This window comes from Aquarana catesbeiana, linkage group LG01 (genome assembly GCF_042186555.1).
Source record: "Aquarana catesbeiana isolate 2022-GZ linkage group LG01, ASM4218655v1, whole genome shotgun sequence".
Classification (NCBI taxonomy): domain Eukaryota; kingdom Metazoa; phylum Chordata; class Amphibia; order Anura; family Ranidae; genus Aquarana; species Aquarana catesbeiana.
In genome coordinates, this window is record NC_133324.1 from 742627028 (window position 1) to 742650764 (window position 23737).

The window sequence follows — 23737 nt, forward strand, 5'->3', positions numbered from 1 at the left end:
CCACAGGACAACTATTAGTCGTGCACTCCACAAATCTGATCTTATGGAAGAGTGGCACGAAGAAAGCCATTGTTGAAAGAAGGCCATATGAAGTCCCATTTGCAGTTTGCAAGAAGCCATGTGGGGGACACACCAAACATGTGGAAGAAGGTGCTCTGGTCAGATGAGACCAAAATTGAACTTTTTGGCCTAAAAGCAAAAGCTATGTGTAGCAGAAAACTAATACTGCACATCACCCTGAACACACCATCATGTTGTGGGGATGCTTTTCATCAGCAGAGACAGCGAAGCTGGCCTGAGTTTATGGGAAGATGGCTGGAGCCAAATACAGGGCAATCTTTTGCCGCGTACACACGTGCGGACTTTACGGTAGACTTTGCCCGGCTGACTTTTCGACGGACTTTACGAAGGACTTTCTGAATGAACGGACTTGCCTACACACAATCCACCAAAGTCTGTTGAATTCATACATGATGACGTACGACCGGACTAAAACAAGGAAGTTCATAGCCAGTAGCCAATAGCTGCCCTAGCGTGGCTTTTTGTCCGTCGAACTAGCATACAGACGAGCAGACTTTTCGACCGGACTCGATTTCGACGGATTGATTTAAAACATGTTTCAAATCTAAGTCCGTCCAACTTTTGAGAAAACAAAGTCCGCTGGAGCCCACACATGATCGAATTGTCTGATGAAATCCAGTCTGCCGGGCAAAGTCTGCCATAAAGTCCGCTCATGTGTACGCGGCATTAGAAGAAAATCTGTTAGAGTCTGCAAAAGACTTGAGACTGGGGCAGAGGTTCGTCTTCCAGCAGGACAATGACCCTAAACATACAGCCAGAGCTGGTTTAGATCAAAGCATATTCATGTGTTAGAACGGCTCAGTCAAAGTCCAGACCTAAATCCAATTGAGAATCTGTGGCAAGACTTGAAAATTGATGTCCACAGACACTCTCCATCCAATCTGACAGACCTTGAGCTGTTTTGCAAAGAAGAATAGGCAAAAATTTCACTCTCTATATGTGCAAAGCTGGTAGAGACATCCTCAAAAAGACTTGCAGCTGTAAATGCAGCGAAAGGTGGTTCTACAAAGTATTGACTCACGGGGGCTGAATACAAATGCACGCCACACTTTTCACATATTTATTTGTAAAAAATGTTGAAAACCAATTATCATTTTCCTTCCACTTCACAGTTATGTGTCACTTTGTGTCGGTCTATCACATAAAATCCCAATAAAATAAATTTACATTTTTGGTTATAACATGACAAAATGTGGAAAATTTCAAGGGGTTTGAATACTTTTTCAAGGCACTGTAAGCTACCATTGCTGACCTCCTTATAAAATGCTAGTTGTCTGACTATCATACTCATTTTTTTAAAGCGTAACACTGGGTCTGTAAAAAGAAAAAAATACCCTTGCAGAGGGGGGGGGTGCCGTCTTTATGCTTGTTGTGTCAGGGAGTACAGGAGTATGCAATATTGCTGGAGCTGTCCTCTTCTACAGTTGCATGCAATTGCGTCCTCGAGCATCTTAGAGAGGAGGCTGCAGGTACCTGGTCGCACAGATAGAGGGAGTCTGCAGGAGTCAGGTATTAGGTGTGTATTATGCTCCATACACACCTATGGAGGTGCAACAGTGCTCCTGCATTTTTGTGCATTTAGGTGTGTCACAATTAGGACAGCCCATTCATTTTGAGTGCAGTTTTCTTTTAAATCGTATTGCACTACAACACGTGACAATAAGTTACCATGGGTTGTGGTATTATTAAATGCTGGTACTTACACTTTAATAATAAAATATTTTTAATGACATATTATTGATTACATTTTATTGGGAGTGAGTGAAAGGGTAAACTCATGGGAGGTTTTCCCGAGCTGGAATTCCGCTTCAGTTATTTATTAATGAATACAGAACTGCGTTCATTTGTGTCTTTTATAAAGGCACAGGTGCTCATTTCTAGTTTTCTGCTGCAATGTTCTTAAGCCATGGGGCTTTTCTAAAGTGTATTTAAAGACTTCATTACCGTACTATAGCCAACAGAGGGTTACAGTGTGGTTCTCTCGCTCTGGGAGGGCGTCCATGATGGACGTTCTCCCAGAACCCCCCCCACGTGCTCCCTAGAGGAGCCTTCTGTGATTACTGTTTCCTTTGGACACAGCTGATCACAGATTGTGGTAAAGGGCCAATGACAGCGGCCCTTTACCATGTGATCAGCTGTGTCCTATCACAACTGATCACATGTAAACAAGCTTGCTGGCTATGGGCATTTCTTTCCTCACGTGCTGGAGAAGAGTTGGTAACTGGCAAGTGTGATGGGACATTTACACAGGTAATCAGGGCACTGATCACCTGTGCCCTGATTATCAGTGCAGCCCCATCAGTGTCTATCAGTGCCCATCAGTGCTGCCTATCAGTGCCAATTAGTACCACCTATTAGTGCCCATCAGTGCAGCCTCATCAGTGCCTCCTCATCAGTGTTCATCAGTGCCGCCTCATCAGTTCCCATCAATGCAGCCTAATCAGCGCTCATCACTAAAGGAGAAAATCTACTTATTTTCAAATGCTTATAACAGAGACTTAAGCCCCCTACACATGGGCCGAATTGTGAGCAGTATCAACCAATTCAATAGAAGTCAGCCAACATTCAGTCCATGTGCATGGCAGCCGGTCCAACAAAAGCCGGCCGAACGGCTTCTGTTGAATAGTCATGACCGGAAAAGGTCTGATCAGCATTCCCCCTGTCAGAACATAATAGCTTAGCGGGAAGATTGTCGTACTGTCATTGGATTATGATAGGTAATTCAATTTTTTTTTTTGAGCTGTGAGAAGTGCAGAAGATGAGAGGAAATCTTCAACTGGGTGTTCCAGTGACAACTGTTTAATAGGGACATCCCCAGGTTTTAGTGAGATTTGTTCTTACTTTCTGTTGTGTCTCTTGGACAGGAAGTGAAGGGAAATCTCTCCAATAGTTCACAGAAAGGAAAAAACTCACAGGGGTATTACTCATACCCCAATCCAAGTATTGCTTTACATACTTTACCCTTTTTTAAGTCTTCATGCACAATGCCCCTTGGCGTGAGAACTTTAATGTTGCAGCAGAAAACTTGAAAAGTGCACCTGCGTGTATTACTATTTTTTTCACTGCTAAATTTGGTCTGGGCAGCTAAACCTCAGGGTGCTCTGTTTACGAAAGAGTAATGTTTTTCAAGAGTTAGATCCCTTTCACACATTCGCGGTAAAGCGCTGCTCATCTTCGAAAGTGCTGCCCATTCATTGCAATGGGCAGGACATTTTGGGAGCACTGTATACAGCACTCCCAACCTGCCCCAAAGTTGCTGCTTGCAGGACTTTTTCGAACGTCCTGCAAGCACTCCACCCGGGTGTGAAAGCACCCATTGCAGAGAATGGAAGGCAGTTTTCAGACACTTTACAGGCACTATTTCTAGCGCTAAAACACCTGAAAACTGCCTCAGTGTGAAAGGGCTCTTAAAGCTGACTTTTACTCACAATTTACCTATAGCCTCCTTCTAACCTTCTTCCCTACCTGTTTCACATTTGGTAAGGAGGGATTACCTTTTTTAGTGGGTACTGTTCCCACTACCTTAGGTCTCATGTACATGGGCAGGGCAGCCATCAGAAATTTTTGGGCCCCTTACACAGCTTTAGGCCTGGGTCCCCCCTGAGCCTGACCACCAACATTCCCCAGGGCTTGCCCACGGGACATCCCACATCCCACCGAATCCACACACCGGCCACCTCACCTGTACACACTTAGCGCCCCCTCCAATCCTGTACCGTGTTTCCCTGAAAATAAGACCTACCCCGATAATAAGACCTAGTGTGATTTTCAGGGAGGGCTGCAATGCTACAGTCCACTCTCCTGCAGTCCTATATGTCAGTGCGGTGCTCAGCTGATCTCCTCTTCTCTCAGGTGTCAGTGGGGAATCTTGGCCCCCTCCCTGCATTGCTCAGAGCGGGGAAGACAGCTTGGGCGGGCAATGGAAGCGCCAAGCAGGGCTCAGCTGAGCTCCTCTTCTCCTGGGTGTCAGCGGGCGATCCCGGCCCCCCTCTCTCTGCACTAATCATAGACGTGGAAGATGGCTCAGGCGGGCCATTGAAGTGCCGAGCAGGGCTCAGCCTTCTTCTTCTCCCTGGTGTCAGTGGGGGATCTCGCCCCCCAACCCCCTGCAGTGCTCGAAGCGGTGGAAGACAGCTCAGGCAGGCCATGAAAGAAGGTGTTTGCACGGTTGCTTGGCAGAAACGCATACCTTTTGCATTATGTGATCCTGTGATAGAAAGAATTCTGGCATTTTGCAACCACTGGGAAGACAGCACATTGCATGGCAAGCCCTACCCCAAAAATAAGCCCTAGTGTGTTTTTGGCAGACAAAATGAATATAAGACCCGGGCTTATTTTCGGGGAAACATGGTATATATGTCAGCCCCCCCACACCTGTATATATGCCAACCCCCCACACCTGTATATATGCCAGCCCCCCTCACACCTGTATATATGCCAGCCCCCCTCACACCTGTATATATGCCAGCCCCCCACACTTGTATATGCCAGCCCCCCACCTGTGTATATATTTCAGCCCCCCACCCCACACACACACACCTGTATATGTCGGCCCCCCCACCTGTATATATGCCAGCCCCATTACTCCTGTATATATGTCAGCCCCACCCCCCACACACACCTGTATATATGCCAGCCCACCTCAGACCTGTATATATGTCAGCCCCCCACACCTGTATATATGCCAGCCCCTCTCACACCTGCATATATGCTTGCCCCCCTCACACCTGTATTTGTGTCAACCCCCCCAGCTGTATATATATGTTAGCCCCACACATACGCAAATCCGTAAAAACACAAGTCTCTGGCCCCTCCCTGTACACAAACCACCCCCCTCCCTTTCCTTCACAGCCCCTACTTGTAAAGGAAATCTTCCTACCTAGTCCCAGCTCGTTTTCACTGCTGACATGTTGCTGATACAGAGGAGCACAGTTCAGGCAGCTCGCACATGCACATCGTTGCTAGAGGTGGCAGTAAAGAGCTCAATGTTTGAGCTCAATGACAGAGAGAGCAGCAGAAGCTGCAATATCGTTTCTATTGTGTACAACATGGCTCCCCTTCACCCATCCTGCTTTCGTCTGGCCCAGGGGTGCCCACTTGGGCCCCGGGGCCCCTTACAGTTGTATTGGCTGTACCCCCTGATGGTGGCCCTGTACATGGGTGTATGAATTTATTCCCCAAATATGCCAGAACTTGGCATAAAGAATGCCTCAAAGGTTGCGTATGTACGCTCGTTTACATGCATATGGCATTGAATGTAAATGCATTCTACTAGCCAGAATATTAGTTCATTCTGGCCAGTGGAATACATTTACGCCTATATGTGCTTTTACACCCATTTATGCATGTAAATTATGCTCAGAAACTCCTTTCTAAGAGCCCTTTCACACTGGGGTGGGGGGCGTCGGTGGTAAAGTGCCGCTATTTTTAGCGGTGCTTTACCGTCATTTTAGTGGCGGTTTTCAGCCACTAGCGGGGCGCTTTTAACCCCCACTATCGGCCGAAAAAGGGGCAAAAGCGTCCGCAAAGCACCGCTTCAGCGGCACTGCCCATTGATTTCAATGGGCAGGGGCACTTTACGAGCGGCCTCAAAGAAGCTGCTTGCAGGACTCTTTTTGAAGTCCTGCCAGCGCACCGCTCCAGTATGAAAGCCCTCGGGCTTTCACATTGGAGTGACAGGAGAGGCGCTTTACAGGCACTTTGCAGGTGCTATTTTTAGCGCTATAGCACCTGTAAAGCACCTCAGTGTGAAAGGGATCTTAACACTGATCTAAATGCCTGATTTGCATGGTCACATAGTCTAACATAGAACTGTGTTTAGAGGCATAAAAAAAAAAGCCAGACGCCTCTAACGGTAGCATTTTTTTTGCCAGTATGCATGTGGCCTTATTCATCACGAGGTTAATGTGCTTGGTCCGCAACCCTTCCCCTGTCCCCAGCACCCTCCTGGGATAGTGTCACACATCCGAGAAGGCCACAGACTGTGTAAAGGAAGGTTGTGTTCTGATGACACATGTCATCGACCCACAGAGAACCGGAGCTAATGCGTTTCACCTAATCATAGAGATGAGACGATCATAGGGACGATTTCTATGATTAAGGCCAGATGGGTGAAATGCATGGGTCCCCAGATGAAGACACGTGACGGTGTCGTAACGCGTAGGGATTGGCTGGAGCGATACACACTATCTGAAGCACAAGTGAGAGGGCGCTGAGAACGCCAGACCGTTTTTTACATTTACCCTGCCTGTTTTTATTATAAGAAATGTAAGAGCATTACCTAAATAAACATTCCCCCTTTGGTTTTAAAACTTTAATGCACTAGTGGAGCCTCTTTCTCTCCCCCCTCCCTCTTTATTTATCTCCCCCAAACTGAGTTTACCAGAGCGGAGCTACATAGAGGGAATGTTGGAGAAAAAATAATAAAGAAAGAAAAGGCTGCCAGAGACCACTCCCACTGCTTAAAGACATACTACTGAATGCCTGATTACTACTAACTGAAGGTGAGGGTTCTGTGAGACCACACTAGGAGACACCAGCAGCAGAAGGATACACATTTGTCACATCTTAATTTTTAAGATTAAATAGAAGAATTACTCACAGATTTTACATATACCAGCACCCACCTACCTCCATAAAGCACTTCTTGATCTGAACACCTGCACTTTACTTTAGCACCAAAACGGACCTTTATCACCTATTTTAATGATCACTATTTTTATGTGTATTTTTTAAGACAATACTTATGATTGATTGCACATTTTGATTTCTGATTTTATAAGATTTCATTTGTTTTTTTTATTCACCAGAAATTGCCATTTATTATGCACGCATTCTTTCATGCTGATTACAGGGTGGCATTTATATTATTCTAGCATTTGATTATTGATTTTAGAAGATGCCATTGATTTTTTATTCACCAGGAATTGCTATTTTTTATGCACATGTTCTTTCATGCTGATTACAGGGTGGCATTTATATTACTCTAGCATTTAATTGCAACTATTTGAATACCATCATTATATTGGAAAATAGCAGCGATTATAACATATTGCAGAACAGAGATCTTTGATCCTAGCAACAATAGCAACAGTTACCAGTGTCCCACACCTGTATTACAATACGCACTTTGCATATCCACCTACACATTTTTTAATTTTTTAATTTAGGTTTAATATTGCGCGAAATTTATTTAAATATCACTGTTCAATAATATTTTGAAATCTTGAAGATAAATCTCTTCCTTTCCTGCCCCAACACCTTCCTGCACTAAAAAGTCTTTCTCCTCTCTATCTGTCTTGTCGTTGGCCTACCTTTTAAATCTATTTGTCAGGCATGTGTGCCTGCATCATACTGGGACCATGCTAATTACATCTCTACATCTTTGCTGGTGAGATTTCACATGTGCAACTTCCTTGATGAGCATAAGCTACTGCATGGAGAAACAGTCCTTCCATGAATCACCAACCTCATCTGCAGATATCGCCCTAATCGTCCCCTCTGCTCCTCCCAGTACCTCCTGCTCTCTAGCTCCCTTGTTACCTCCTCTCATGCTCACCTTCAGGACTTCTCCAGAGCCTCTCCCATCCTCTGGAACTCCCTGCCCCGGTACATCCGATCAGCCCCTAACCTGTCCACTTTTAGGAGATCCCTGAAAACTCGCTTATTCATGGAAGCCAATCCCACACCCACCTAACAACTGTCCCCGAGCCACCCCCATCAAATCTTTCCCCACATCTATTACCTTTTGTACCACCACCCCCTCCCTTTAGAATGTAAGCTCTACGAGCAGGGCCTTCCTGTCCCTTCTGTATTGAATTGTACTGTGATTGTGCTGTCCCCCCCTCTACATTGTAAAGCACTGTGTAAACTGTTGGCTCTATATAAATCATGTGTAATAATAATAATATTTTCTACAAGATCCTCATTGCACTGCAAGAAGGACTTATCCCTCCTTTTGTGCATAAATGGGAATCTGAATTTCTCATCTCTGTTAACTCAGTACAAATAACTACAACTATAAGAGCCATCACATTAGCGCACAGGTTCTCAAGGAACAAGGTTACAAATTTCTGGCATGCTGGTACTGAGTCCCAACCCTTCTTTACAGAATCTACCCACAGGTCCCTTGTTCTGCTGGAGATTTCACTCAGAGCCAAGGATGCTACTCCATGTTTTCTGGAACAATTTCACCTGTTAGTGCAGCCCACACTCACATACTTCCCCACCCTATGGAAACAAATAGTACCTCTTCTATACACATGTGGTTTGCTAAAAATCAATTGAAGACGTGACAGCCTTTCTCCATAATAAGGAAGAACAGAACCACAACTTCATCTGCTCTTCTAATTGCACCACTGTAACGCCCACCTCCACCTGTAAGGCTGCCTAGCAATGCCCACCCTTTCTACTCACTTTAATAACTGGAGATTTTACTCTACGGGCCCTACATGTGGTCTAGGTTTGGCAGTGCCTCTGCTGCTCTCCTCTTTTGTTTATAGGTTGCTCACCTCTCACCCATTTAGTGCCTTCAGCCTCCTCATTGATTTCTACCCCCTGTTGTCCCTCCCCTTCTCACCACCCTTATTACTAAGGCCCCTTTCACACTGGGTCGGTGGGGGTGTCGGCGGTAAAACGCTGCTATTTTTAGCAGCGCTTTACCATCGTTTTAGCATTAAAACCGCCCCGCTACCAGCCGAAAAAGCGTTAAAACCACTCGCAAAGCACCGCTACAGGAGCGCTATGCCGGCGGTATAGCCGCGCTGCCCCATTGATTTCAATGGGCAGGGGCGGTGAAGGAGCGGTGTATACATCACTCCTTCACTGCTCCAAAGATGCTGTTTGCGGGAGTTTTTTTTCCCTCCTGGCAGCGCAGCGCTCCAGTGTGAAAGCCCTCAGGGCTTTCACACTGGAGACACAGCAGTGGCAGTTTCAGGTCGGTTTGCAGGCGCTATTTTTAGCGCAATAGCGCCTGCAAACCGCCCCAGTGTGAAAGAGGCCTAAGTGCCTGGTTTGCACTTGCATCTCGGGGGCTGGTAAAAACAGGCAGTTTAAATGCCCTGTTAACATTCCCATACTTCCCAACATTTTGAGATCTGAATGAGGGACACCTAGTAGCAAACAAAAGGTTTAGCACTGGGAAACACTTTTTTAAAGATAAAATGTGCATTTTATATACAACTATATAGATGAAACCAAAAGGTGGGACATATGAGGAGGAAAGAGGGACAGAGGGACATTGCTCCAAATCAGGGACAGTCCCTTCAAATCAGGGACAGTTGGGAGCTATGCATCCCTCTCCTAGTGGTAGAGGGGGTTGAACTTTTACCGTGGGAAAACCCCACGGTATATGGTACTGCCCACTAAACCCTGTTGTGTTTAGTGGGCAGTACCACTGCCAAACATGAGTAATTCAAGAAAATAAGCTGTGTGGCAGGTTCCCTGCAACCAAGTGCAATGCATGCAGTTGCAGCACAGTGGTGTAGGTTTTACAGGATTAAAATAGATAGAGAGGAGGTGACATATTGCCTCCCAGTAGCCTGTTAGGTGCCCTCTGAAAAGCAATCAACTGCAGATCACTTTTCAGTGGGCAATGCAAGTGTAAACAAACCCTAAAGCCTGGTACACACTACAGTTTTTTTCCATGCAACCTCGTAGGTTGGACAAAAAAAACCCAAAAAACTTACAGCCCTGGTTGGGAGCCACTGTACTAAGCATGCGAGGTTAGTCCAGCGATCCTCCCCCTCCCCCCTCGCTAAGCTGTTGTTTTCTGCCATTGGCTGAGAGTGTTGATCGGGAGTTGGTCGGCTGCTGGTTTTACAGGATGCGTGTCCGACAGAAGCCGGCCCAAAGGCTGGCTTCTGTCAGACAGACCGACGTACACATGGGCAGAATGTCGGACTTTTTTTTTATACTGGTAAATGTCTCTCGACATTCTGCCCGTGTGTTCGGGACTTTACTATCTGGCTCTTTTCTCTTCCCTTAAACAGTCCTCTGTGTTAACGCAATGTGAACTGTGAATGGGCCCCTGGGGCTAATGTTCGAAGTAGGTTAAAGTGACTAATAAGGAATAGTGATACTACCTAAGGGGCCATGGGTGTGTATTGGCAGTTTAAAAAAGCAGGCAATACAAGATCTGTCAAGAAGCTTGCAATCCACTAATTACTGTAGTTCTTAGCTTTGAGTACATTTGGGTGGGTTTTATTATATGAATGTTTTTACATGTGCTTTAACTTAGCACACACAATTTATAAAGACTGAAGAAGGTTTCTAAGTTATCCCAGAAGTTTAATTAAATTAAATATTAAATTAATTTCTTTAATAATTAAAGCAGTATTAAACCCAAAAAGAAAAATGTAATATTAAACATTAGTTTTCTTTTCTTTTTTTTTTTTTTTACTCCCCCCCCCCTTTATTTTCCCCTGGTGATCCAGCCAGTAAGTCTGTTTTTTTTTTCAACTTCCTTTAACAGACCAAGCTGTCCAGCAGTTAGACGTGCTGCTCCTCCTCCTCTTCTGTGCCTGCATATCCCTTGCTATGGAGGCAGGCGTGCAGACTCAATTCCAAGCCTGGCTGTTTGTGTCTATAGACACACACAGCATGTAGCTTGGCCCTGCCCCCCCCACTCCCACCTCACTGGATTTGATTGACAGCCTTGATTGAAGGAGCCTTCAGCTCCTGCTGTTATCAGTCTGCCCTGTGAGACCAGGGAGAAAGAGAGCAGCGCTGGATTGATACAGGCTCAGGTAAGTATTAGAGAGGAAGGGAAGCAAACCGGTAGTTAAATGTTTTTCGTTAGTTCATTTTATGTAAATTTGTTATTGCATCTAATCTACAGGTAACCATCTGTGTGTACGATTCTTTGCAGAATCGGACAATATGATCAAATCCATGAAGTATTGAAAAGACACAGACTGTGTCATCGGTTGATTTTGAGAAAAACACAACTGATTTCATCTAAATTCTTCCAATCTGAACAGAAAATTCAATCAGGAAAGCAGGTAGATTGATGTAATCATAAGGTGTATGTCGCATCCAACGGTTCATTTCAAACTTTTAGATTCAACTATATTTTTCTCCCCAACATTAAATCAATTGACAATATATAAAGTTGTTCCATGTATGGCCTCCATAACACTTTGCTTCCCCTAAATTCACAATGCTGTTGTTAAAAGGTGTTTGTTTAATTGCCCCACCATTCAGAGTTTTTCTGGGCAGATCACCCGGTTAATACAAATGAAGAATGCATTCCCTGCAGTAAGGGCCCTTTCACACGGGAAGAACGATCGGGTCTACCTGTCAGTTTTTCAGGCGACCCAATCCGACCTGCTAAAAACAGACAAATGGGGGATCCGTTCGGTCTCTTTCACATTGGTGGACTCTGCCACCGCTTATGCAGAGCAGAAATGGACACAGTCGGTTTTCTTCTATGGGCAGTTGGATGTAAATGGACTGCCTGTCCATGTCCATCTGACTGTCATTCGATTCTCCAGACGGATGGGGAACGGATCGATCTGCCCGTATAAAAGGGACCATCCTCATCTGTCTGGCAGATGACAATCAGATGTAAATGGACAGGCAGTCCATTTACATGCGACCACCCATAGAGGAAAGCGGACCTGTCATCCGCCTGCTCAGCTGGGTCAGCGGAGAGATCCCTCATTGAGCAGGCAGATCTGCTGGCAGAGTCCACCAGTCTGAAAGAGCCCTAGGTTAAAAAAAAAAAAAAATCAATGTCTCCCAGGGCACCACGGCCACCCTACACAAGCTCTTCACCAAGACTCAAGACTGCCGCCGCCGACACCATCCACTCCATGCTCGCCTATCAGAGCCACTGCCTGCTGCAAGGACCGGATCCAGGAAAGAGCGCAGGGAGCCCAGACAGCACAGCTGTATGGAGGCTGAGACCCAGACCAGCCACACCAGTTTTAAGATAAGGGGCCCATCACCCCCTATAGGGTCAATGTCTAGGGGGATGGACTACAGTCTGCTTTAAATGTACTACAGGTCTTCCACGGTGTCAAGGGACAGTCCCAGGGTTCATGTCCCTGAATGCTGGCTCTTATCATCTGTATCATAAAACCCCTTCTTCTGATCACCTATGGACTTTGTAAATGTTATACAGTGCCTTGCAAAAGTATTCACCCCCCCTCTTGGCTTTTTACCTATTTTTTTACATTACAGCCTTTAGATCAATGTTTTTTAATCTGAATTATATGTGATGGATCCGAACACAATAGTCTAAGTTGGTGAAGTAAAGTTAGAAAAATATATACATAAAACTATTTTTCAGAAATAAAAAACTGATAATTGTCATATGAGTATGTATTCACCCACTTTGTTTTGAAGCCCATAAAAAGCTCTGGTTCAACCAATTACCTTCAGAAGTCACATAATTAGTGAAATGATGTCCACCTGTGTGCAATCTAAGTGTCACATGATCTGTCATTACATATACACACCTTTTTGAAAGGCCCCAGAGGCTGCAACACCTAAGGCACCATTAACCAAACACTTCCATGAAGACCAAGGAACTCTCCAAACAAGTAAGGGACAATGTTGTTGAGAAGTACAAGTCAGGGTTAGGTTATAAAAAGTATCCAAATCTTTGATGATCCCTAGGAGCACCATCAAATCTATCATAACCAAATGGAAAGAACATTGCACAACAGCAAACCTGCCAAGAGACATGGATGGATCGGGCAAGGAGGGCATTAATCAGAGAGGCAGCACAGAGACCTAAGGTAACCCTGGAGGAGCTGCAGAGTTCCACAGCACAGACTGGAGTATCTGTACATAGGACGACAATAAGCCGTACGCTCCATAGATGTGGGCTTTATGGCAGAATGGCCAGAAGAAAGCCATTACTTTCAGAAAAAAACAAAATGGCATGTTTTGAGTTTGCGAAAAGGCATGTGGGAGACTCCCAAAATGTATGGAGGAAGGTGTTCTGCTCTGAGGAGACTAAAATTGAACTTTTTGACCATCAAAGAAAACGCTATGTCTGGTGCAAACTCAACACATCACCCAAAGAACACCATCCCAGCAGTCGGGACTGGGAAACTGGTCAGAGTTGAGGGAAAGATGGATGGTACTAAATACAGGGATATTCTTGAGCAAAACCTGTACCACTCTGTGTGTGATTTGAGGCTAGGACGGAGGTTCACCTTCCAGCAGGACAATGACCCCAAACACACTGCTAAAGCAACACTTGAGTGGTTTAAGGGGAGACATGTAAATGTGTTGGAATGGCCTCGTCAAAGCCTAGACCTCAAACCAATAGAAAATCTGTGGTTAGACTTAAAGATTGCTGTTCACAAGCGCAAACCATCCAACTTGAAGGAGCTGGAGCAGTTTTGCAAGGAGGAATGGGCAAAAATCCCATTGGTAAGATGTGGCAAGCTCATAGAGACTTATCCAAAGCGACTTGGAGCTGTAATAGCTGTGATGCTCTGTGTCTCTGAGACTCTGGCATCTATCATCTGACATCCCCCCTCACCCCGGCCCTATCATCCAATGCGATGCTCGCCTAGGCTCCTCCGCTCCAGTCATTGGCTGCCAGCCTGCTTGTGTAGATCCGGCTGCCGCCTGCCAGTGCTGCCCTGGGCCTAGGGGATCATCATCATAGACAAAAAATACAGAGGCATACACAGTGAAGAACCACAGGTAACAGCAAGACTCAGGAGGAGCATTATATATAATAATATATTGCTTTGCTTGGAAAGTGGGACAGCTGAGCTGAGCTATAATTGCAATTTGGAAAGATATAACTTAAAAGATGTGTGTATAGTTTAAGAGATAATTCATCTTAACTTATCACTTTGTATTGAATTGAAAGCATGGGCGTCTGCAAGGTTATTCAGGCGGCTGCGTACCGATGATATCTTGATGAAAACAGCCTTTACAGTGACAGTATGAAGATCAAAATATGGCCACAACAGATGCATAGGCGTGCGCAAGGGGTGTGCCAGGTGTGCCTGGGCACACCCTAATCCTGTGGTTGGCAACCCACCAATGACTGGCAGGTGATAGGTAAACCGCAATCCTTCCTTGCTGACCCTCAGAACCTGGACAGGAGAGGCGGCGGGAGTGGAGTTTAGTGGAATCGATCTGTATTTTCCTCCTACAGCAGCTGAAAGTAGGCTTCTCCTCGTCTCCCTCTCAACATTCAGCTGCCACAGGAGGAAAATACAGGGGATCTGTAACAATATATGCAACCCCCGCCATCCCTCCTGTCCCTGTTCCTCTTCCTTCTGTTGCCCGGGTCCCCCTGTGTGCTCTCTTGCTCCCCCTTCCTCCCATTGTTTCAGGATGGAGAGCGGGGAAGAGGCTGGTAAATATGTCAAACGCATATAAATGTGTTGGAGCTTTGGGGTGCACACCCTAATGCAATAGGCTGCGCACATCTATGAACAGATGTATTGCAATGTAAACAGATGTACATTCTCTAGGTTATATGGGCATGGTACACAGTTGCTTGAGTAACTTCCAATAAAAAGTGAAGATGAATTATCTCTTATATAACACATATATCTTTCTAGTGGAACGATTTTCATGAGATTGTTGAAAGGGGCGGAGCATGGGTGGCCTTAAAATGATGCCCACCCAGAAAAAGTTCTGCGAACGCCCATGGGTGTGTGTATGGTCTGCAGTCTAGAGTTCTAATTCATGGTGCACCATGGATTGTTTGCAGCACCGCTCCCCCCCCCCCAAAAATACCATCAAGCTCCCCCCTTTTGCTTGCAAGCAAGATAACGCTGGACTCCATAGAATAGTATATATGCTTTTTTATTATTTTTTACAGGGACAAATATTAGGACTATCACATTTCATTTTTTGATAGATAGGGAGAAGTTCCTCTTTAAATTAACCAATAAAGGGTATCATTTCAACTCCAAACGTTGTGCAATAATCAATGACTAACAAAGTCCAATACTCTACTACAGCTATATTGGTACTTATCAAAGCCTGATATTCCACTGATTGGCTTTGCTGTGTACACTGCATACACGCTACACATCAGTGTTGTGACTTTCTAAGAATGCTGATGATCAGGATGACAGCGTGCATGGAGTGCAGTCAGCGATCATTGGCTGACACGCCCCTCCTCGCAGCCCCTCCCTCTCTGGCTGCATTGACAAGCTGTTTGTGTTTATGCTGAGAGCAGCTCTCACTCTGCTGCTGCTGGATCTGGATTTAGGACTGGGGCTGATCTTCCCAGGCACACCACTCTTGGCTCTGGAGATGCACAGGATAGGATGAAGCTATGGAGTACCAGTGAGTAACTTTCAGAGCTGCCCATCTATTGTTGTGCTGCATTCTGACCTGGCTTTCCATTCCTGGATGTCCAATGAACAGCTGCTACAGAATGGTGCACTATTTATACTAGTCCTCATTCATTTCACTGCAGGCTCTGCTCATGCGAGCTCATCAATATCATTAGAAGCTGTCAGTAGTGAAGTCACGTGCTTGTGTCATACTATGATCTAGTGGTTTGATGCTGCATCTTATTTTTGCAGTTATTTTTGGTAATCTGCCAGAAATGCTGGGATAGAAAATGAATGGTGTGTGTGATTTTTATGTCCTGCAGAGGAGATGGGTGGGAGATTTCCTGAAGAGGGACTAACCTACTGGAAAGGTTTCAGGCAACTAATGCAGGATCTGGAACAACTGTACATGGCAACCAATCCACTTCTAGCTTTCATTTTTAAAGCTTCGCTGAACAAGCTAATCGAAGCTGATTGGTTACTAGGCACAGCTGCTCCAGGTACTGTCTGCGGCAGTTTTGGTCAATTTTCCCTGCAGTATTTTATTCCAGAGTACACACTATGCAATTACCTAATTACTAATCAGTATATGTGCAAGGGATTTCACTAATCATTTAAAGCCAATGCTACTGTGTCTATTGATGTGATAACTTTTTATTATTGACTTGATATTTCATTTTTTGTATGAATGTTACACTGTGCCGAATCAGGGTATACTGGAATGAATGCTACACTGTGCCCAGTCAAGGTGTACTGGGGATGAATGCTACACTGTGCCCAATCAGTGTGTTCTTTGGGCACAGTGTAACACTCATCCAATCAGGGTGTACTGTGGATGAATTCTGCACTGTGCCCAATCAGGGTGTACCTGGGATGAATGTTACACTGTGCCCAATCTGGGTGTACCTGGGATGAATGCTACACTGTGCCCAATCTGGGTGTACCTGGGATGAATGCTACACTGTGCCCAATCAGGGTGTACTGGGGATGAACGCTACACTGTGCCCAATCAGGGTGTACCGGGGATGAACGCTACACTGTGCCCAATCAGGGTGTACCGGGGATGAACGCTACACTGTGCCCAATCAGGGTGTACCGGGGATGAACGCTACAATGTGCCCAATCGGGGTGTACCGGGGATGAACGCTACACTGTGCCCAATCAGGGTGTACCGGGGATGAACGCTACACTGTGCCCAATCAGGGTGTACCGGGGATGAACGCTACACTGTGCCCAATCAGGGTGTACCGGGGATGAACGCTACACTGTGCCCAATCAGGGTGTACCGGGGATGAACGCTACACTGTGCCCAATCAGGGTGTACCGGGGATGAACGCTACACTGTGCCCAATCAGGGTGTACCGGGGATGAACGCTACACTGTGCCCAATCAGGGTGTACCGGGGATGAACGCTACACTGTGCCCAATCAGGGTGTACCGGGGATGAACGCTACACTGTGCCCAATCAGGGTGTACCGGGGATGAACGCTACACTGTGCCCAATCAGGGTGTACCGGGGATGAACGCTACACTGTGCCCAATCAGGGTGTACCGGGGATGAACGCTACACTGTGCCCAATCAGGGTGTACCGGGGATGAACGCTACACTGTGCCCAATCAGGGTGTACCGGGGATGAACGCTACACTGTGCCCAATCAGGGTGTACCGGGGATGAACGCTACACTGTGCCCAATCAGTGTGTTCATTAGGGCACAGTGTAACATTCATCCAATCAGGGTGTACTGTGGATGAATGCTACACTGTGCCCAATCAGGGTGTACTGTGGATGAATGCTACACTGTGCCCAATCAGGGTGTACTGTGGATGAATGCTACACTGTGCCCAATCAGGGTGTACCTGGGATGAATGCTACACTGTGCCCAATCAGGGTGTACCTGGGATGAATGCTACACTGTGCCCAATCAGGGTGTACCTGGGATGAATGCTACATTGTGCCCAATCAGGGTTGTACTGTGTACGTGGGATGAATGCTACACTGTGTCCAATCAGGGTGTAATGGGCATGAATGGCACAGTTCGGGCTATTGGCGAAATTCATTTTCTCTCTCCTCTCTCTGTGGTTTGTTCTCTCTAAGGGCATTTGATCCCATCTTGGAAGCATTGCTTGCATTCTCTTTAATGATTTGTTTGTTACATAAATGTCAGCGTTTATTTTCCCTGAGATGGCTTAATTCAAAGGTCATCTGTTAATTATCCCCTTCCCCGTCCTTCCATCCTTTCTATCTGGGAAATACACATCATTCTGGAAGGAGTCCCAGGTAGAATTATTTCCTCATTGTCTAGTGAAAATGATGCTACGATTTTATAATCTGCAAACTGAGGGTCTGGAAGAGATTTGTCTGTTCTCATGTGGAATATTTGCATAATAAAAAGGAAAGGAAGTGCCATAAATTGTCAAACATACTAATTCATTGAGGCCATTGGGGTCAGGATGTGCTGGGAAAAAAATAACTGTCATGGTTGTCTTTTCTTTTTTTTTACTATTTAACCACTTAAGGACCGGAATGATTTGCCCCCCCCCCCCCTCCTTAATGACCAGGCCATTTTTTGCGATACGGCACTGCTTAGCTTTAACTGGCAATTATGCGGCACTGTACACAAACAAAATTTAAAATCCGACAATTTTGAAAAAAAAAAAAAAAACAAAATTTTTAACTTTTTGCTATAGTAAATATCCAAAAAAAAAATGTAAAAAAAAAATTTCTTCAGTTTGGGCCAACAATGTGTATTCTACATATTTTTGGTAAAAAAAAATCGCAATAAGCATATATTGATTGGTTTGCGCAAAAGTTATAGTGTCTACAAAGTAGGAAATAGATTTATGGCACTTTTATTATTATTATTATTTTTTTTTTTAACACCGATTTACTGTATAAATGTCACTGGCAGGGAAGGGGTTAACACTATGGGTCGATCAAGGGGTTAAGTGTTCCCTAGGGAGGTGTTTCTAACTGTGGTGGGAGTGGACTGACAGGGAGTAGAGAGAGATTGCTGTTCCTGATCACTAGGAACAGCAGATCTCTCTCTACTCCCCTGTCAGAACGGGGGATCTGTCTGTTCACATTGACAGATCCCCGCTCTGGCTCTCTGTGGAACGATCGCAGGTGGCCGGCATACAGCGTGGCCGCCGGCTCTGCATATTGGCTCCGGCGTTGTACGCCTCCAATAGCTCTTAGAGCCGCCGACGTACAATGACGGCGGTTCACGCAGTCGTGCCAACCTATCGCAGTACAACAAGGGAGGGTTATAACCCTTGTGAATTTTTTTTTTTTTCGCCATCTGTGTCCCATTGCCGAAATTTTCCCTTCACTTCCTGTCTCATAGACAAACGGAAAATGAGAGGAAATCCCTGTAAATCAAGGAAATGTCTTGGGGACCCCCAGGACACCAGAACTAATGCACCCATTGGAAGGTTTCCCCTCTATTACATTTCTGGGGACAACCCAAAGCTTGGGTAATTTCTTTTACTTTTACTTTCAATGATAATGGTAAACAGGACAAATCGAGAGGGTGAATGTCCTTAGCGGGGGCACAGAGAGCAATAAAAACTGACAAGAGTTCTAATACCTCTCCACTTTATTCAAAACTAAAAAAAAGTTTTGCCTTTTAGTTATACTTTAACTCCAGGTTTACTATGACTTTAACTAGTTCATTTGGGCCAAGCTGGCCCAACTAAACTATTTTCTTCACTAACAGATGTACCCGCTGAGAGTGCTGTATAAACTTTACGTAGCATCAGCTACATACAATATACGGAGCTGTGTTCTGGCATCGGACTTTTTGCCCTGTTTTTAGAACAAAATTGAGTTGGGCTGAGCAGGCATTCAGAGGAAGCTTTGTATTTCATGAGGGAATGCAAGCCTTCCTCTGATTTGCTGAGCTGCAGATTGTAACATCATCTACCCTCCTCTCTTAAACTCGGGTAATCAGAGGAAGCCTTGTATTCATTCACAAAAGACAAGGCTTTCTGTGAATGGCTTAGCTGGACTTAATTTTGTTCCAGGAATGGGACAGGAAGTCCTCGTCTTGCTGCCGGAACACAGCACTGTATATGCTATGCAACTGATGCTACATACAGTTTATACAACGCTCACTGTGGGCACATCTGTTAGTAAAGGGAATAGTCACAGTAAACCTGGAGGTCTGTTTTAAAGCCTAATTAAACCCTCTGTATTTATTGCTGTAATACAGTCAGGCTGCATATATAATATGGCGGCAGAACGTTGAAGAATGGCGTTCTCCCATACTACGCACCCGCTGGGTCTCCAGAGGTCCAACATGTTCTCCTGCACACAACTCCAATTAACAGCATTGCTCACGTGGCTTGGTTTGAGTAGAGGGCATGTAAGGAGCAGGCGGGTGACACCTCCATGTTTCCCTCCTCCTTGGGCCCCAAGTGTGGCGGTTACATAGGAGGCCTACCCCAGGGTGGGTTCTTTCGGGCTCTGCTAGGCACCTTGAACAGGGTTACTGTCTTACACATGAGGTACATTTACTTGAACAGATGACTGAACTCTAGTTAACTCTCTTGCTAATATACACCACCATGGTCACTGATGCAATTAGGAGGAATACTCTGAACCAATGCTCTCTCTACCTGTCTATCATATCTCTGCTTCCTCACTCCCAGTTATGGAATAGGGCCCTGCTGTGCGCCTAGCGCGAGCTCCATGTGTGCACTCACTTAACTCTTCCTCTTTCATACCTGAGCACAGGCTGAGGACGGTTGTGGAGATGGACCTGCTCACAGAGAGAGTGCCGACAACAACTCTTCCTGCAAGAGGCTATCCCATCTGCCACATGTGCACACTTATGACAGGCTGCTTGTGAAACATTCATTACCATTGGTAACCACTTGCTGTTTGCTGTACCGCATTAACTCTTGTACTGTTGTCTTCATACCCCAATGTGTTTAACTGACCCGAGCTGTAGACTATGTGTTCTGGTTCCTTGCATTACACCCCAGTGGCGGCCCGTCCATAGGGATGCATGTGCCCAGCCCTAACCTACATGCAGGGTGCCAAACGCATGCATTCCAATGGGGTTTTATTTTTATTTATTTATTTTTTTGAAGCACATGATTTGAGCCTGAGGCTCTAAATAGGCTTCAAAAAGGGGTGGGCTCAGGGCGAGCCCACCCAGTTGTGACAATGGCAAAGTATTATTCACGATTGTCTTCCTGATTCTCCTCCTGGCCAATCGGAAGTGGGTCCTGAGACCTGATTGGCCAGGGGTCTCAGGACCCACTTCCTGTTGGGCCGGGAGGAGAAGCAACAGACCCGGAGCGAGGTCTCCAGGGATGGCTTACCTGCAGCCACATCCAGCACTCCTCTGCTCGCACAGTGAAGGAAGGAGGAGGGGAGATCAGAGTGTCATCCTGTGCAGGATCGTTATCTGCCTCCTAAGGTAAGGAAGCCTCAGATCACCGCCTTCCCGTCCATCTGTGCCGTTGGTTTGCCGCCCCCCCAAATATTGAGCACCAGCCGCCACTGTTATATCCCTTGAGTAACCAGGCAAGAACAAGATTTCAAAAAACTTTACTGGAAACTTGCAGCATACAGAACAAAGTGCACAGTCTCTTCCTAACATCCCTAGTTTAGGCTTGGTAGCTGCCCCAGTATACCTGCACAGGATAAAGTCCATTATGGCAGATCTTCAGATCTGGTGTCTTCGGGCGTTTTGATGTATATTAAGTCCAAATTTATTTAAAAATGTATAAGTAGCATCACGTCACAACTGAGTATAAAAGAGAAGGGAGGTGCCTCTAAGTGTAGCAATATGGTTACATTTAATGAAGGTACAACATTTAGCAACTCATATGGTTGATGATTAAAACAGGCACATCTAAGTATGCAGGCATCCGGGGTAAAGTTGTCCACATAGACCATCCTCCTCACCGTCATAGACTTCGTCCGTTCCACGCTGGGCTTCATGAGCGGATCAATCGCTCTACTGCAGAGTAATCTTCCCGGTCATGATTGCAGACTGACAGCGCTTAGAGCCTAGCGGTGTGGGGGATGGTCTATATGGACAGCTTTACCCTGGATGCCTGCATACTTAGATGTGCCTGTTTTAAATGTAACCATGTTGCTACACTTAGAGGAGCCTCTCTTCTCTTTTATACTCTGTAGCTCCATCTGGAGTTTGCTTCTAATCCCCCTTGTGGAGGCTGCCATTTGTAAATGGACATTTTATGGTTGCACAACCTATCACATTGCTATAATCTTTTTATATGGCCTTTTAAACTGAAAGACTTATGAATAAATGGTTGTGGAACGAATCATTTGAGTTTCCATTATTTCTTATGCGGAAATTCGCCTTGATCTACAAGTGCTTTGGATTACAAGCATGTTTCTGGAACAAATTGTGCTCTCAATCCAAGGTTTTACTGTATACATCATAGGATCAGTGGGTCGGACCCAAGAGCCCGCCAATAAAGAAATGGGAAACATATTAACACTAACCTTCGCGGATGGGGCAGCATTAAACTCAACCTGGCCACAGTTCTACTTTAAAGAAAACATGCACAAAAAACTGTAACTGCTGACCTCATTTGGAAAACATTAAGGCCCCATGCACTCTGTGCAGATGGTAGCGCACCACGAAGCCCCACTGCTGTCAGCCTATAAAGTTCTATGAGGCTGGCTGGGTGATGCACCAAGTGGTACTAATGTTTAGGACAGTGTGCACCCAAGAATAAATGCCTGGATGTCAGCAAAACACAGGGTGTATATGCAGGGCCACTCGCCCTGCATCAGGGGGACCTTTCCTCGTGTACACGCTCATCAATGACTGGGCGGGGACAACGGTCATGTGAGAATAAAACATTAAAAAAGTTCTCCGACTTAGAGATGAACTGTGTCAATGTGTGCAGTAATAAAAGTATGGAGTTCCTCTGAAAAATACTTTCCCTTCTCACTACACATATTGCATAATGTATGATGCAATTTGTAAGGACACTGTTGAACCTGTGCCCGCTCCATCAGTCCAGATTACCTCTGCTATCTCACTCCCAGTAACAGAATGGGGTCCCGCCTTGCATTTAGCGTGTACCTCATGGGTGTACTTATTAAATCCTTCCTTCCTTCCTTCCCATACCATGTGGCCAGGCTATAGGTCTCTGTAACGTGGGACCAGTACCAGCTGCTTTGGGAAACCTACAGCTAGAGAGGGAGCCAGATCACCGATTCCCCCCCCCCCCCCCGAGTACCGGAGGACCTGTCACCTACCCCAGGTACCACGTATCACGACTGGCTATAAAATACCGTGTACTAGTTGAATACCCATAGCAACTGCATTACTCCTCCTGCTTATCTTGCGGAGTAGACCTTTTGTAGTGGCTTTGCTTCATACCCCACATGTGCTTTACTGACCCTAGTTCTTTCGTATGTCAGGAACCGTCATGCACCCCTTTAAATGACTTCAGACCAGGCTCAGAACAGTTGATGCAACTTTTACTTGAAATATCTTGATGATACAGTTCAACATGAACATTAGCAATAGAACATCCCTAACTATCTCTATTAGGCTGCCCAGGCATACCTATACAAGGTAGTAGTTAACGATTGGTGGATCTCCGGACTCCTGATGCCTACCGATGAACTGAAAGGCGCAGCAGTCCTCCTCTCATCTCTGCAGCAATCACAGAGTGGGACTCCGCCGTCTAATCAATAAACCATAGGTGACCTGCCTACAGGTGTATATGTTGTATTACCTGTAGCTATATGGCTGCCTTGGGACCTGTAGATTACCATTCATAGCAGCTGAAATGCTACACAATGCAAAAGTCCTCTATATATGCTTGTGGAAAAATGTAAAACTTGGCATGCCTTTATTTCAAGAGCTTGCATATATTACTCCGTGTGAACTTTTGATACCCTTGTGCTCACTGGAGGATACAATGAGAAATCGGCCCCTGTACCATTCTTTTCACGCACAAAGACCCAGGTTACTAATCCATGCACTTCTATTCAGATGGAAGAAGTTCAGCATCACTCCAGGGAATTTCTCATGAGTAGCTCAATTCATCTGACTGGGCAGTCTATTTGGAGCTATTAGCTGAAAAAGTCAATGAGTCCACGGTGCTCTTTCAACCTCCTCGGTTATTACAATATAAATATGTTGTGTGAAACCCAGTAAATGTCCAGCTGTTGGTCAGTTTGAACTCCGAACTGGAAGACTGTAAGCCGTATGAGGGTGTTTATATTGTATTTCTGAAGTTTGTTACACCACTAATTAATGGTATACTGTAGTTTATTTGAACACAAAAGATTATTGTAGGAACAATTATGTCCAGTGTATTATCCAGAAGGCTGCATGGAAGATGTCTTTCTATGCATATGAGCACCAAACATTCAGTTCTGTGTTTGC

At 45.4% G+C, this 23737-nt stretch overlaps 1 protein-coding gene across 3 annotated transcripts in view; it reads left to right on the top strand.

Annotated features, from left to right (window-relative positions):
* TRIM2 (tripartite motif containing 2) overlaps positions 1-23737 on the top strand; it is a 219081-nt gene that overhangs the window by 59167 nt on the left and 136177 nt on the right. Inside the window, exon 1 of one of the 3 annotated variants that reach the window (XM_073605271.1) lies at positions 15210-15357. The exons of the other annotated variants lie outside the window; for them this stretch is intronic. The gene's annotated coding sequence lies outside the window, so the exon portion shown is untranslated. Of the gene's footprint in view, positions 1-15209; positions 15358-23737 lie in introns of those variants that run through there. 3 annotated transcript variants of the gene reach the window in all.